At 42.8% G+C, this 13,558-nt stretch overlaps 1 protein-coding gene and 1 long non-coding RNA gene across 2 annotated transcripts in view; one reads left to right on the plus strand and one right to left on the minus strand.

Moving 5' to 3' along the window:
• Positions 1–13,558, minus strand: part of MBTPS2 (membrane bound transcription factor peptidase, site 2) — a 260,613-nt gene that overhangs the window by 94,458 nt on the left and 152,597 nt on the right. The gene's annotated exons all lie outside the window — the stretch shown is intronic.
• Positions 1–13,558, plus strand: part of LOC131199633 (uncharacterized) — a 144,345-nt gene that overhangs the window by 24,960 nt on the left and 105,827 nt on the right. The window contains exon 3 of the long non-coding RNA XR_009155374.1: positions 9,713–9,771. This is a non-coding gene — a long non-coding RNA (uncharacterized LOC131199633). The remainder of the gene's footprint in view (positions 1–9,712; positions 9,772–13,558) is intronic.

Genomic DNA, 13,558 nt, shown 5'->3' on the forward strand with positions numbered 1-13,558 from the left:
GTAATGCTCTCTACATGGGGCTCCCCTTGAAGTGTACCCGGAGACTCCAACTGGTCCAGAATGTGGCTGCGCGGGTGATAGAGGGAGCACCTTTTGGCTCCCATGTAACACCCCTCCTGCGTAATCTGCACTGGCTCCCAGTGGTCTTCCAGGTTCACTTCAAGGTACTTGTCATCACCTTTAAAATGCTCCATGGCCTAGGGCCGGGATATTTACGGGACCGCCTACTGCCACCATTAGCCTCTCACCGACCAGTGCGCTCTCACAGAGAGGGCCTCCTCCAGATACCGTCAGCTAAACAATGTCGGCTGGCGACCTCTAGGGGGAGGGCCTTCTCTGTGGGGACCCCTACCCTCTGGAACAAGCTCCCTCTGGGGCTTCGTCAACTCCCTGATCTCAAGTCCTTCCGCCGCAAGCTGAAGACGTTGCTGTTTCGAAGAGCAGGACTAGCTTGAATGTAGTTTTAAATTGGATTTTTAAAAAAGGGGTTTAAATGAGGTTTTAAATTTGTATTTAAAAGTTAGAGCATCAATTGAATTTAACTATCTATTCTTTTAGCTGTTTTTTATGTATTATATGTTTTCTGTTGTGTTTTTTTTACTGTGAACCGCCCTGAGTCCTTCGGGAGATGGGCGGTATACAAATATAATAAATAATAATAAATAATAATAATTATATGATTGAAGAAAGAAAGGGTGGCAAACATTTCTAAAATTGCAGGTAGAACAGTTAACTTGGAGAAAATAGAATGATTTACATCTCAGATAATTTTGATATATTATATTTGAAAAGATGGTAATCTCAGGAAGGCAAAATGCCATGGGAAGGAAAGCTTTGTGTTTCTTCCTTTTAACTCTTGCTTATTCACAAAAATTTTTTCTAACTTTCTTATTTCAAATCTTGGTCTTTCTTTTCTTTTTCTTTGCATCATCATGTTGCTTCTTTCTAAATTAACCACTTTCTAATCTCTCCTCTCTTTTTACTAGCTACTGCAGAAGAGAAATAAGCAAAGGAATTGTGGTCTAATGCAAACTAGCAGAGAAATAAGGAAGTTATTTACTAAGTAAACAGTTATACTAACTGATCCCAAAATGAAAGATAGCTTGATTTGCAAAACTGTGGCTTTTTCATGATCTTCTATCACAGGACTTGCCCCTCTAAGTGGTCTGTCTTGGAACAAAGGCTGAAGCTGTATTGAGTTGTAAACATTCAGCACCCTCACACCCTCTTAGAGAATGAAATATTTTAGGGAATATTAAAAACGGCAGGATAGAATATTTCCCCTAAAGGAGAAATGGAAAAAAAAATCTTAAGGGAGGCAGAAATCAGCCCCAGTCTCCCTGCCCCAAGCAGAAACTGAGGAGGCCAGCTTTTAGAAATGCAGATTTGGTAATCCATTCAGAAAGACTGGGTCAGACAGAAACTCCAGATAAGCAACACAATTAGGCAAGCCAAAGGTTGACAATATTAGCTCAGACAAACACTTAGGATTTGCAGTTCCCCTTTTGCCTACAGAACCAGCCATGACCCCTACATGATCCCATAGGAATCCAGATGTTATAAAACCCACCGACTCTCAACTCCATTTTGTCAGCTGTCCCAGAACTGCATACTGTGATTCTGTTCATCAATAAACCAATTTTCTTTCCAATCAGCCTCCATTTTGTTCCAGCACCTTTTTCCCGGCTTGGAACTGGACCTGGATATTATTATTATTATTATTATTATTATTATTATTATTATTATTATTATTATTATTATTATTATTATTATTAATAATAATAATAATAATAATAATAATAATAATAATAATAATAATAATAATGGGAAGATCGTAGAAAGTGATGGAATTGAAATGCTCAATGGACCAACCATCAAGTGCAACCAACCCAAAGCCTACAAATAACTGGGCATACTGCAGCTGGACAATATCAAGCATGGGCAAGTGAAAAATGTGGTCAGCAAAGAATACACGCAAAGGGTCAGGAAACTTCTAAAAAGTAAACTGAATGGCAGTAACACCATCAAGGCTATAAACAGCTGCGCCATACCCGTTATCAGATATTGTTATGTCCCCTCACGGCCTCAGCCACGCAAGCTGGCTAAACGAGCCAGTAATTGAGTTCACGGCTGCTATCAGTCCTGACAGGGGATCTGCAGCTGCCTGTCAAAGTCTCCCTTTTATTATGGGGTTGCCAGGCAACCAGGAAGTCAGCAGTCCAGGCCGAATGTTCAGCTCAATTCTCCAAGAGTCAAAGAGTTCTGCTCACTTCTCCCTGAGTCAAATAGTTCAGCTCAATTTTTGCTCATCACAGAGCAGAAGAGCAGCCAGTGCTGTTTTTATACTCTGTGGGGTGTGGCTCCATGACTCAGCACTTCCTAGGCCTGCCACACCCCTGCTTCTGTTGTTCCCTCCTCTCTTGCCTACGAAACCTAGGGTCCAGCCAGGCCTGATTGCCATCAGCCGGGCCTGAAGGCGTGGCCAGGGGGAGGGAAGAGTCAGGGGATGGAGGCCTCATTAACTCCTCCACCTGGCCTGCCTCTGGCTCCTGGAGCTGAGCCAGGGAACCTGGTGCTCCAGAGGTAAGTCCTGATGGCCCTTCCCACTCACTTTCCGAGTCACTTTCTGGCAGGGAGCCCGGCTTGGGGGGCGCAGACACAACAGATATACTGCTGGAATTGTAAACTGGACACAGACAGAGCTGGACAGTCTGGATAGGAAAACAAGAAAACTGATGACCATACACTATGTGCTGCACCTGCGTAGTGATGTTGATAGGCTATATTTGCCAAGAAAGGTAGGTGGCAGAGGACTTTTGCAAGTGAAGCAGACAGTCGAAGAAGAGAAACATGCTCTGGCAGATTATGTGAAAGACAGTGCTGAACCAGCTTTGAGGGAGGTCAACAAGAGGAAGCTGCTAAAAGTACAGCAAACCAAATATCAATATAGGAAAACAGCGATGCAAGTTCGAGCTGACAGCTGGTGTAACAAAGCACTGCACGGACAGTTCCTTGAAAAGATCCAAGGAAAAGTAGATAAGGAAAAGACCTGGTTATGGCTGACCAACAGAACATTGAAGAAAGAAACAGAGGGCCTGTTGTGTCTTGCCCGCTCTCACCGCAGCCGGGGTCTGCTTATCTGCTTCCGAACGCTGAAGAATGTCCTCCCGGCCCCAGCCCTGGCTCCATGCCCAGACAGGCTGAGGAGGGGGCATCTCCCGGCCCCAGCCCTGGCTCCATGCCCAAGCAGGCTGCAGAGGAGCTGCCTCCAAGTCCTTGCGAAGGGCAACATACATACAACATAACACAACACGACTCACACATAATGTAAAAGCATCTGCACTTCACCCAAAATGGCCCCTGCAACAGCAGGAACCTCACATAGCCAGAAAAAGCTCAAAAACCAACTTTCACACTTTACCCACACACAACACAACACAAGTGACTCACACACAATGTAAAAGCAGCTGCACTTCACCCAAAATGGCCCCTGCAACAAGCAGGAACCTCACACAGCCACAAAAAGCTCAAAAACCAACTTTCACACTTTACACACACACAACACAACTGACTCACTCACACACACACACACACACACACACACACACAATGCCACATACAGCTTTGTGAGATTTTGTGTGTTTGTATAGTTAGAGTGAAACACTACAGAAACACACCAAATCTCAGAAAGCTGCACAAATATTTTATTTTATTATTTTATTTTATTTATATTTTTTAGATCAGGGGTCTCCAACCTTAGTAACTTACAGGTTTGTGGACTTCAATTTCCAGAGTTCCTCAGCCAGCAGTTGCTGACTGAGCAGATGGATTCCAGGCAGGCAGATTCAGTTGCTAGCTGATGCAACTGATGTAAAGCATGGCTTTGCCAGCCCGAAAGAAGCTGTAATGAGGTAAGTGGGGAGGGGGGATTGGGTGGGCCGGCCAGAGGAAAAAAAGATTTTAAAAGGCTCCTCTGGATCCCAGCTGAAGTTGCCTAATAGCAGCCCAGAAGCTCTTAACTCAGCTGGGATCGCCAGAGAGACTTTAAAACCTTTTCTTTAACAACCTCTTCCGTTGAAGAGGTTGTTAAAAACTTTAAAGGGTTTTGATGATCCCTGATCATCAGAGGTTTCTTTACTTTTAAAAGCCTTTTTGGCTGAAGAAAGATGCTTTAAAAGTAAAAACAAACAAACCTCTGATGATTGGGGAACCAGTTCGGGGTGGGTGACCAGCCAGCCATTACTACCAGTTTTCCGAACACCAGAAAATTTTACTACCGGCTCTACAGAACCGGAGCGAACTGGAGGCAACCCACCACTGTACCCATGGTACAGTCAGCTAATTCCATCACTGACCATTGGGGCGAACTATTGGCCCCCACGGAAAGGGCTCGTAATCTGGGCGTCCTCCTGGATGCACGGCTGTCTTTAGAAGATCATATGATGGCCGTCACCAGGGAGCCTTTCATCAGGTTCGCCTGATCGCCAGTTCGCCCCTTTCTGGATCGGGCTTCCTTATGCAGTCGCTCATGCCCTTGTTACATCCGCCTGGACTACTGTAATGCTCTCTACATGGGGCTCCCCTTGAAGTGTGCCGGAGACTCCAACTGGTCCAGAATGCGGCTGCGCGGGTGATAGAGGAGCACCTTTTGGCTCCCATGTAACACCCTCCTGCGTAATCTGCACTGGCTCCCAGTGGTCTTCGGGTTCACTTCAAGGTACTTGTCATCACCTTTAAAAGCTCCATGGCCTAGGGCCGGGATATTTCTGGGACCGCCTACTGCCACCATTAGCCTCTCACCGACCAGTGCGCTCTCACAGAGGGCCTCCTCCGGATACCGTCAGCTAAACAATGTCGGCTGGCGACCTCTGGGGAGGGCCTTCTCTGTGGGACCTACCCTCTGGAGCAGGCTCCCTCTGGGGCTTCGTCAACTCCCGATCTCAAGTCCTTCCGCCGAGCTGAAGGCGTTGCTGTTTGAAGAGCAGGACTAGCTTGAATGTAGTTTTAAATTGGGATTTTTAAAAAGGGGTTTAAATGAGGTTTTAAATTTGTATTTAAAAGTTAGAGCATCAATTGAATTTAACTATCTATTCTTTTAGCTGTTTTTTATGTATTATATGTTTTCTGTTGTGTTTTTTTTACTGTGAACCGCCCTGAGTCCTTCGGGAGATGGGCGGTATACAAATATAATAAATAATAATAAATAATAATAATTATATGATTGAAGAAAGAAAGGGTGGCAAACATTTCTAAAATTGCAGGTAGAACAGTTAACTTGGAGAAAATAGAATGATTTACATCTCAGATAATTTTGATATATTATATTTGAAAAGATGGTAATCTCAGGAAGGCAAAATGCCATGGGAAGGAAAGCTTTGTGTTTCTTCCTTTTAACTCTTGCTTATTCACAAAAAATTTTTCTAACTTTCTTATTTCAAATCTTGGTCTTTCTTTTCTTTTTCTTTGCATCATCATGTTGCTTCTTTCTAAATTAACCACTTTCTAATCTCTCCTCTCTTTTTACTAGCTACTGCAGAGAAATAAGCAAAGGAATTGTGGTCTAATGCAAACTAGCAGAGAAATAAGGAAGTTATTTACTAAGTAAACAGTTATACTAGCTGATCCCAAAATGAAAGATAGCTTGATTTGCAAAACTGTGGCTTTTTCATGATCTTCTATCACAGGACTTGCCCCTCTAAGTGGTCTGTCTTGGAACAAAGGCTGAAGCTGTATTGAGTTGTAAACATTCAGCACCCTCACACCCTCTTAGAGAATGAAATATTTTGGGGAATATTAAAAAGGAAGGATAGAATAGTTCTCCTAAAGGAAAAATGGAAAAAACCCTTAAGGGAGGCAGAAACCTGCCCCAGTTTCCCTGCCACAAGCAGAAAGTGAGAAGGCCAGTTTATAGAAATGCAGATTTGGTAATCCATTCAGAAAGACTGGGTTAGGCAGAAACTTCAGATAAGCAACACATTAAGCAACACAAGGCAAAGTTGACAAAATTAGCTCAGACAAACACTTCAGATTTGCATTTCCCCTTTTGCCTACAGAACCAGCCATGACCCCTACATGATCCCATAGGAATCCAGATGTTATAAAACCCACCGACTCTCAACTCCATTTTGTCAGCTGTCCCAGAACTGCATACTGTGATTCTGTTCATCAATAAACCAATTTTCTTTCCAATCAGCCTCCATTTTGTTCCAGCACCTTTTTCCCGGCTTGGAACTGGACCTGGATATTATTATTATTATTATTATTATTATTATTATTATTATTATTATTATTATTATTATTATTATTATTTTTATTCTTAATAATAATAATAATAATGGGAAGATCGTAGAAAGTGATGGAATTGAAATGCTCAATGGACCAACCATCAAGTGCAACCAACCCAAAGCCTACAAATAACTGGGCATACTGCAGCTGGACAATATCAAGCATGGGCAAGTGAAAAATGTGGTCAGCAAAGAATACACGCAAAGGGTCAGGAAACTTCTAAAAAGTAAACTGAATGGCAGTAACACCATCAAGGCTATAAACAGCTGCGCCATACCCGTTATCAGATATTGTTATGTCCCCTCACGGCCTCAGCCACGCAAGCTGGCTAAACGAGCCAGTAATTGAGTTCACGGCTGCTATCAGTCCTGACAGGGGATCTGCAGCTGCCTGTCAAAGTCTCCCTTTTATTATGGGGTTGCCAGGCAACCAGGAAGTCAGCAGTCCAGGCCGAATGTTCAGCTCAATTCTCCAAGAGTCAAAGAGTTCTGCTCACTTCTCCCTGAGTCAAATAGTTCAGCTCAATTTTTGCTCATCACAGAGCAGAAGAGCAGCCAGTGCTGTTTTTATACTCTGTGGGGTGTGGCTCCATGACTCAGCACTTCCTAGGCCTGCCACACCCCTGCTTCTGTTGTTCCCTCCTCTCTTGCCTCTGAAACCTAGGGTCCAGCCAGGCCTGATTGCCATCAGCCGGGCCTGAAGGCGTGGCCAGGGGGAGGGAAGAGTCAGGGGATGGAGGCCTCATTAACTCCTCCACCTGGCCTGCCTCTGGCTCCTGGAGCTGAGCCAGGGAACCTGGTGCTCCAGAGGTAAGTCCTGATGGCCCTTCCCACTCACTTTCCGAGTCACTTTCTGGCAGGAGCCCGGCTTGGGGGGCGCAGACACAACAGATATACTGCTGGAATTGTAAACTGGACACAGACAGAGCTGGACAGTCTGGATAGGAAAACAAGAAAACTGATGACCATACACTATGTGCTGCACCTGCGTAGTGATGTTGATAGGCTATATTTGCCAAGAAAGGTAGGTGGCAGAGGACTTTTGCAAGTGAAGCAGACAGTCGAAGAAGAGAAACATGCTCTGGCAGATTATGTGAAAGACAGTGCTGAACCAGCTTTGAGGGAGGTCAACAAGAGGAAGCTGCTAAAAGTACAGCAAACCAAATATCAATATAGGAAAACAGCGATGCAAGTTCGAGCTGACAGCTGGTGTAACAAAGCACTGCACGGACAGTTCCTTGAAAAGATCCAAGGAAAAGTAGATAAGGAAAAGACCTGGTTATGGCTGACCAACAGAACATTGAAGAAAGAAACAGAGGGCCTGTTGTGTCTTGCCCGCTCTCACCGCAGCCGGGTCTGCTTATCTGCTTCGAGCGCTGAAGAATGTCCTCCGGCCCCAGCCCTGGCTCCATGCCCAGACAGGCTGAGGAGGGGCATCTCCGGCCCCAGCCCTGGCTCCATGCCCAAGCAGGCTGCAGAGGAGGGAGCACCCCGGCCCCAGCCCTGGCTCCATGCCCAGGCAAGCAGACAGCTAGACCCCTCCCCTCCTCCACAGCATGTGAGCCTGAGGAAAGTTTATTTCCAACAGCTGCTGATTGGAGTGACCCTCGCATCAGAAGACTGGATAGGCGGAGGCAACAGAAGGAAGGGAGGGGCAGGCCTTAATGAGTGCTGAGTCATGGAGCCACACCCCATGGCCTATATAAAGGATCTGCTTTCTGGCAGTCTCTGAGTCAGGCAAAGTCGAACTTATCTTGCTGAAGTCACTTTCTGGTCTCCTGCCTGCTCTGAGGACTTTGCTAGGACTTTGGGCAGAGCTGCAGAGGCAAGCCTGATTCGGATTTCCCTGACCCGGCCGTCAGCGGAGGAGTGGGACACGACAGGGCCTGATTCTTGCGGCCCAAGAACAAGCAATTAGAACAAATGTCATCAAAGCCAGAATAGAAAAATCTGCTGATGATCCCAAATGCAGACTCTGCAAAGAAGCGGATGAAACCATTGATCACATACTGAGCTGTTGTAAGACAATAGCTCAGACCGACTACAAACAACGTCACAACACAGTTGCTCAGATGGTCCACTGGAACTTGTGTCACAACTACCATCTGCCTGTAGCAAAGAACTGGTGGGATCATAAGCCTGAAAAAGTGATTGAAAATGAGCATGCAAAACTACTGTGGGATTTCTGAATACAGACTGATAAAGTTTTGGAACACAATACCCTGGATATCACGATTGTGGAAAAGAAAAAAGTGTGGATAGTCGACATTGCTATACCTGGTGACAGCAGAATCGATGAGAAACAACTTGAAAAAGTCACCAGATATCAAGATTTGAGAATCGAATTGCAGAGACTCTGGCATAAACCAGTGCAGGTGGTTCCAGTGGTACTCGGCACACTGGGAGCTGTGCCTAAAGACCTAGGCAAGCACTTAAAAGCAATTGGCGCTGACAAGATCACCATTGGTCAGCTGCAGAAGGCCACCTTACTGGGATCTGCTCGCATAATTTGCCAATACATCATGCAGTCCTAAACGCTTGGGAAGTGTTCGACTAGTGATCTGTGATACGAAATCCAGCATAGTTATCTTGTTTGCTGTGTATACTGTCATTTTGTGTAAATCATCATCATCATCATCATCATCATCATCATCATCATCATCATCATCATCATCATGGGCCTGTAGAGCTACTGGAAGCAGAACAACCTCAGAAGCGGCAGAGATACACCATGTCAGAGAACCACAACGTAATGAAATGCTACTACAAAGCAGAACCAGAAAAACAAGGCTATCAAAAAAGGATGTACAAATTATGGAAACAAGAATACCCAGATTCATTCACACTTACTTTCCTCTCGCTCGGCTTCCGTTCCCAATAAACACAAAGTTCCACGTTTGGCTTCCCCCCCTTGCTTTCTCTATCCTACCGGTCACGGCTCGGTGGAGCTAGCAGTAGGCAGAGGTGCGGCTAGAGGTTGCTCAAAGAGGTGGAATCAGACTGTTTCCTTAGGTGGAATCCCACTATCACACACACATGCACACATACATACATTCGTTTCTCTAGGTTCTGGGAATTATCCTTTTTAAAATAGTAAATTTAAGGCGGTACTCACCTGCTTTCAAGCAGCTGTTGAGGGCAAAGCTCAAAAACTCCCTTTACTACCCGACACCTCCCGGGCAGGGTCCGTGGATTCTTCCCCGGACAAAATGGTCCGTGCCGGCTGGGTTGGATCTTCGGGCCCCGTCCGGTGGCTGGGTTGGCTGGGAGTCCCTTCGTGGAGGTCGCCAATTGATAGATCGTTCTCCGTATGGGTTCGAATTTCCCGGCTGGGAGCTCCTCTCCAGCAGATTGGAGCGTTGCCGAAGTATTAGAAGGAATTGAGATCGAAGCGAGCTGCGTGAAAGCGAGGTTTCTTTATTTTTCAGGAAGACGAATCCAGCAAGCGCAAGGACCGCGTTCCTGGGTGAGCTGACAACCATATACAGTAAGTGTACATTTTTTATACTCTTTTTCCCTTTTCATTTCTTTGTTTTGGGAGTACTTGATGGGATTTCCCTTTGTGTATGTGCTTGCTAAGTTTTCTGTGTTTTGTCTTTCTGATTATGTTAATGTGGGTGGGTTTCGTGTTCGGGCGTGCGTTCCGGTTTAATCTGTTCATTCTAACGATTTGATTTCCTCAAGTATTCTCCCTTCCGTTAGTTGTTTTCCATATGCTTTGACTGAAGTTAATCTATTTAGGCTTGTGATTGAATCTTGTCCTGATCTAATCTATTTCTTTATTTGGTCGGCTATGTCTGTGTGACCTAATTATTTCTTTTCCTGTATTTCTTTGTCTTTTAAATAGCCTTGAGGTTTTTTGGGTTTTTCCCTGGCTAGATTTAATTCTGAGTCAGTGTCTTTTGTTATGATGCATCCTGGCTTGGTTTCCTTTTGCTTAACACTGCCTAGGTGAAGTTCCCTTCCTACATTACGATAGGTCTCAAATCGTCTCAAAAGTTTCCCAATGACTAAATACGCAGTCTAGAGAGAAACACTGTTTTATTCTTCCAATGAGGTTACTCTTACTTATTCCAAACAGGCTACCAGTATGGTTGTCCATTTTTTCTTTCTTTTTTCTTTTTTTCCTTTTATATTTTTTTCTTTTTTCTTATTTTTTTTTCTTATTTTTTTTATTAAGGGATTTTACCTGACTTAGCTCGGGGTCTAGCCACACCCTTCTTTTTCCAAAAAGAATTTCTTGGGCTTGGGATAGTTCGGAGTTCTGGTCAGACCCGTCTTGTCCCTCAAGACTTTCTCGGGCTTCTTCCGTCAGGGGGTTTTGAGTAAAACCCTCCCTTTCTTTTTAAGGGCTTTTGTCCAGTGAGGGGCTTTCTCGGGCCCTAGGCTCTACTTCCTAGGCTCGGAACTGACAAACTCTCCTTTTATCAAAAGGATTTCTTGGGCTCCCCTTTCAAGCTCAGAGTTTTGACCAGAACGACCCTTTCACTGCAGACTTTTATTCCAACAGTCACCCGCCTTTCAAAGCGATCCGCTCTGGCTGATATTCTCATGAATAATCAGAACCGCAAATTGGATCTCCGCACTCACCTGGAGAGCAAACCTCTAGTAGGAATTTCCCTCCTCTCATTCACGCACACACAAAGCAACACTCCTCTCTTACCTCCCCCCGAAAAAATTTCTACTCACCTAGGATAGTACAATCTTCCCCATACCCGGTTCAATCCTCAATGGGGCGTTCAGGTCTGGCTGAAATCAGGATTTGCTGGCATCCGGCCACTCCAACATTACCAGTTCAAAGCGTACTGGGGCGCTCTTTGACATTGTCTATGGCCCATGCCAGTTTTTCCTGCCCACTGTTTTGAAGCCCTGCTGAACTTCAATGGAGTTCAGAATTGTGGGGGGCTAAATGTAGCCATTTCGAAGAAAAGCATTGCCTTCGAGCCCCACGTCTGGGCGCCAAATGTAAGGTTCATTTATTAATATGTCTAAGCTCATAACTGCCAATCAAGAGACTTAAACAGAGGCTTGAGTAAAATAGCATTTAATTCTGATCAGATTCAAATGGATAGTCGTTCCGAACATATAGATGGTGCATACATGCAAGGAAGGAACTACAAACCTGATACAAAGCAATGTTCTCTTTTATACCAAAAGGAGGTCTTTGAAGTATCTTTAGGGATGTCATAAACCATCAACTGGCATCTGCATATCCTGGAATCTGGTTTGTGTATCCCATAGTAAAGGTCTTTAGCCACTTGGTCCCCTATTAGCACTACAAAGGTGAGCACTACAAAGGTGTGTAGATTGCTTCTGCTAGTTGAGATCTTATGGGAAACAGAGTGGCATTTTATGGAGGTTTTTAGATCTTAATGCAGGTTAATGCAGGAAGGATGTACTTTTACAGCAGTAAGTATGTTCTTCATGAGAAAGGAAATGCAGGTATACAAAGACATCAGTATATATGTTGCAGGAAACAATTCTAGCATTTTAGTATATATGTTCCCTTCAGTATCTATTTATTGTTGGTTTTTTTATCTGGCTGTGAACCGCCCTGAGTCCTTCGGGAGAAGGGCGGTATAAAAATTAAATTATTATTGTTATTGTTGTTGTTGTTGTTGTTGTTGTTATTATTATTATTATTATTAACTATTGAAGCATTTTCATACATTTAGAAAGGAACAAATTGCTAGATATAGTGAATTATTGAATGAAAAGGGTGAACTTAAATCTATGCAAGAATTAGAACTAAAAGGCATACAAATGAATTGGTTTTCTTATTTGCAAATACATTCTAGGTATGATAAAGATTCCAAGACAGAAAGATTTTATAACAACTTGACTAACGTAGATAAAATTTTAACAGGTACTGATGAAAATGTAATAAAAAATTATATGGATATTTAATAGAGGTTAAATTGGAAGAAGAACAAGTTAAAGAAACAATGATTGCTTGGGGGAAAAATTTTGGACATGGGATTGATCTAGAGAAATGGCAAAAATTGTGATTACAAAATTATAAAATGACATATGGCATACAAAGAGAATTTGTACAAGATGTTTTACAGATGGCATCACCCCTGACGAGAATAGCCAGCATGTTCAAGAACAAATCAGAAAAATGTTGGAAATGTCATCAGATACCGATTTCATATTACCATATGTGGTGGAAGTGTGTAGAAGCTAAAAGATATTGGACTAAAATCCACATGTGGTTGGAAAAAATGATAAAAAAAGACATAGATTTCAAACCAGAGGTTTTTTTTATTGGGGATCATATCTGAAATATATAATAGAGAATTGAGATATTTTATTGTGAATTTATTAACAGTGGCTAAAATTGTGTTTGCTAAAAATTGGAAAAATGAGAAAATACCAACACAAGATGACCTTATTAAGAAAATAATGGAATGTGCTGAGAAGAGCAAATTGACATTTGAAATTAGGGAACAGGAAGATAAACAATATTACAAGATATTTTTATCTCACTTTTCATCTCCCCAATTTCCTCTTTAATTTCTTTATGATGTACCCTTGTCTCCTCAGCTGATTCTCCTCTATTGCTTCCTGGGTCTTCAATATTATTTCCTGTATCAGTTGTAATGCTATCTGCATATTTTGTGAACTCGTTGCCTATTCTGTTTTTTCTTTCCCTATCATAGTCAGTATCGATCTTTGGGTTGTGGAAGAGTCTGTTGGTGTAATATTTGTGGCTGCTTTTTTGCCTGTATTGTTTATTGTCGCTGAGCTAGACATCTTTATTGCCTGTACAATATTTTTCCACGTTAACATATATTAGTACACCTCTATTCAAGTTTTCTTTAATGCTAAGGTTTGCTTTTACAAACCTTAACAGAGTTTAACAACTCTATTTTCTTATTTTTGTCTCACACTTATATATTATCTGTTATATTAATCTTACTGCTTTTATGTCTCTATTCGCAGAACTTATAGATATACAGTATTCTAAATATCTAAATATCTATTTTCCCTCTTATTTAAATACATATCTTTCTTTACAATACAATACTTATTCTTCTCTCAGTTCACCTATACAGTTATCAGTTATGCATCTATACCTTAATTCAATTCATTCATACCATTTCATTTAAGTCAGTGTGCATCATTTTTCTCTCCAGATTTTCCTTGCCTTTAATCTGTCCACCAATCCACTAGATGGCGCCTCTTCCAATCTTCTTTTCACTTTCCTGTTTATTTAATACTTCCAAAATATTTACTAAACACTGTCATTCACACTCTCTGTTCTTAGTGTT

The sequence above is a fragment of the Ahaetulla prasina genome, chromosome 5, assembly GCF_028640845.1.
Source record: "Ahaetulla prasina isolate Xishuangbanna chromosome 5, ASM2864084v1, whole genome shotgun sequence".
NCBI lineage: Eukaryota > Metazoa > Chordata > Lepidosauria > Squamata > Colubridae > Ahaetulla > Ahaetulla prasina.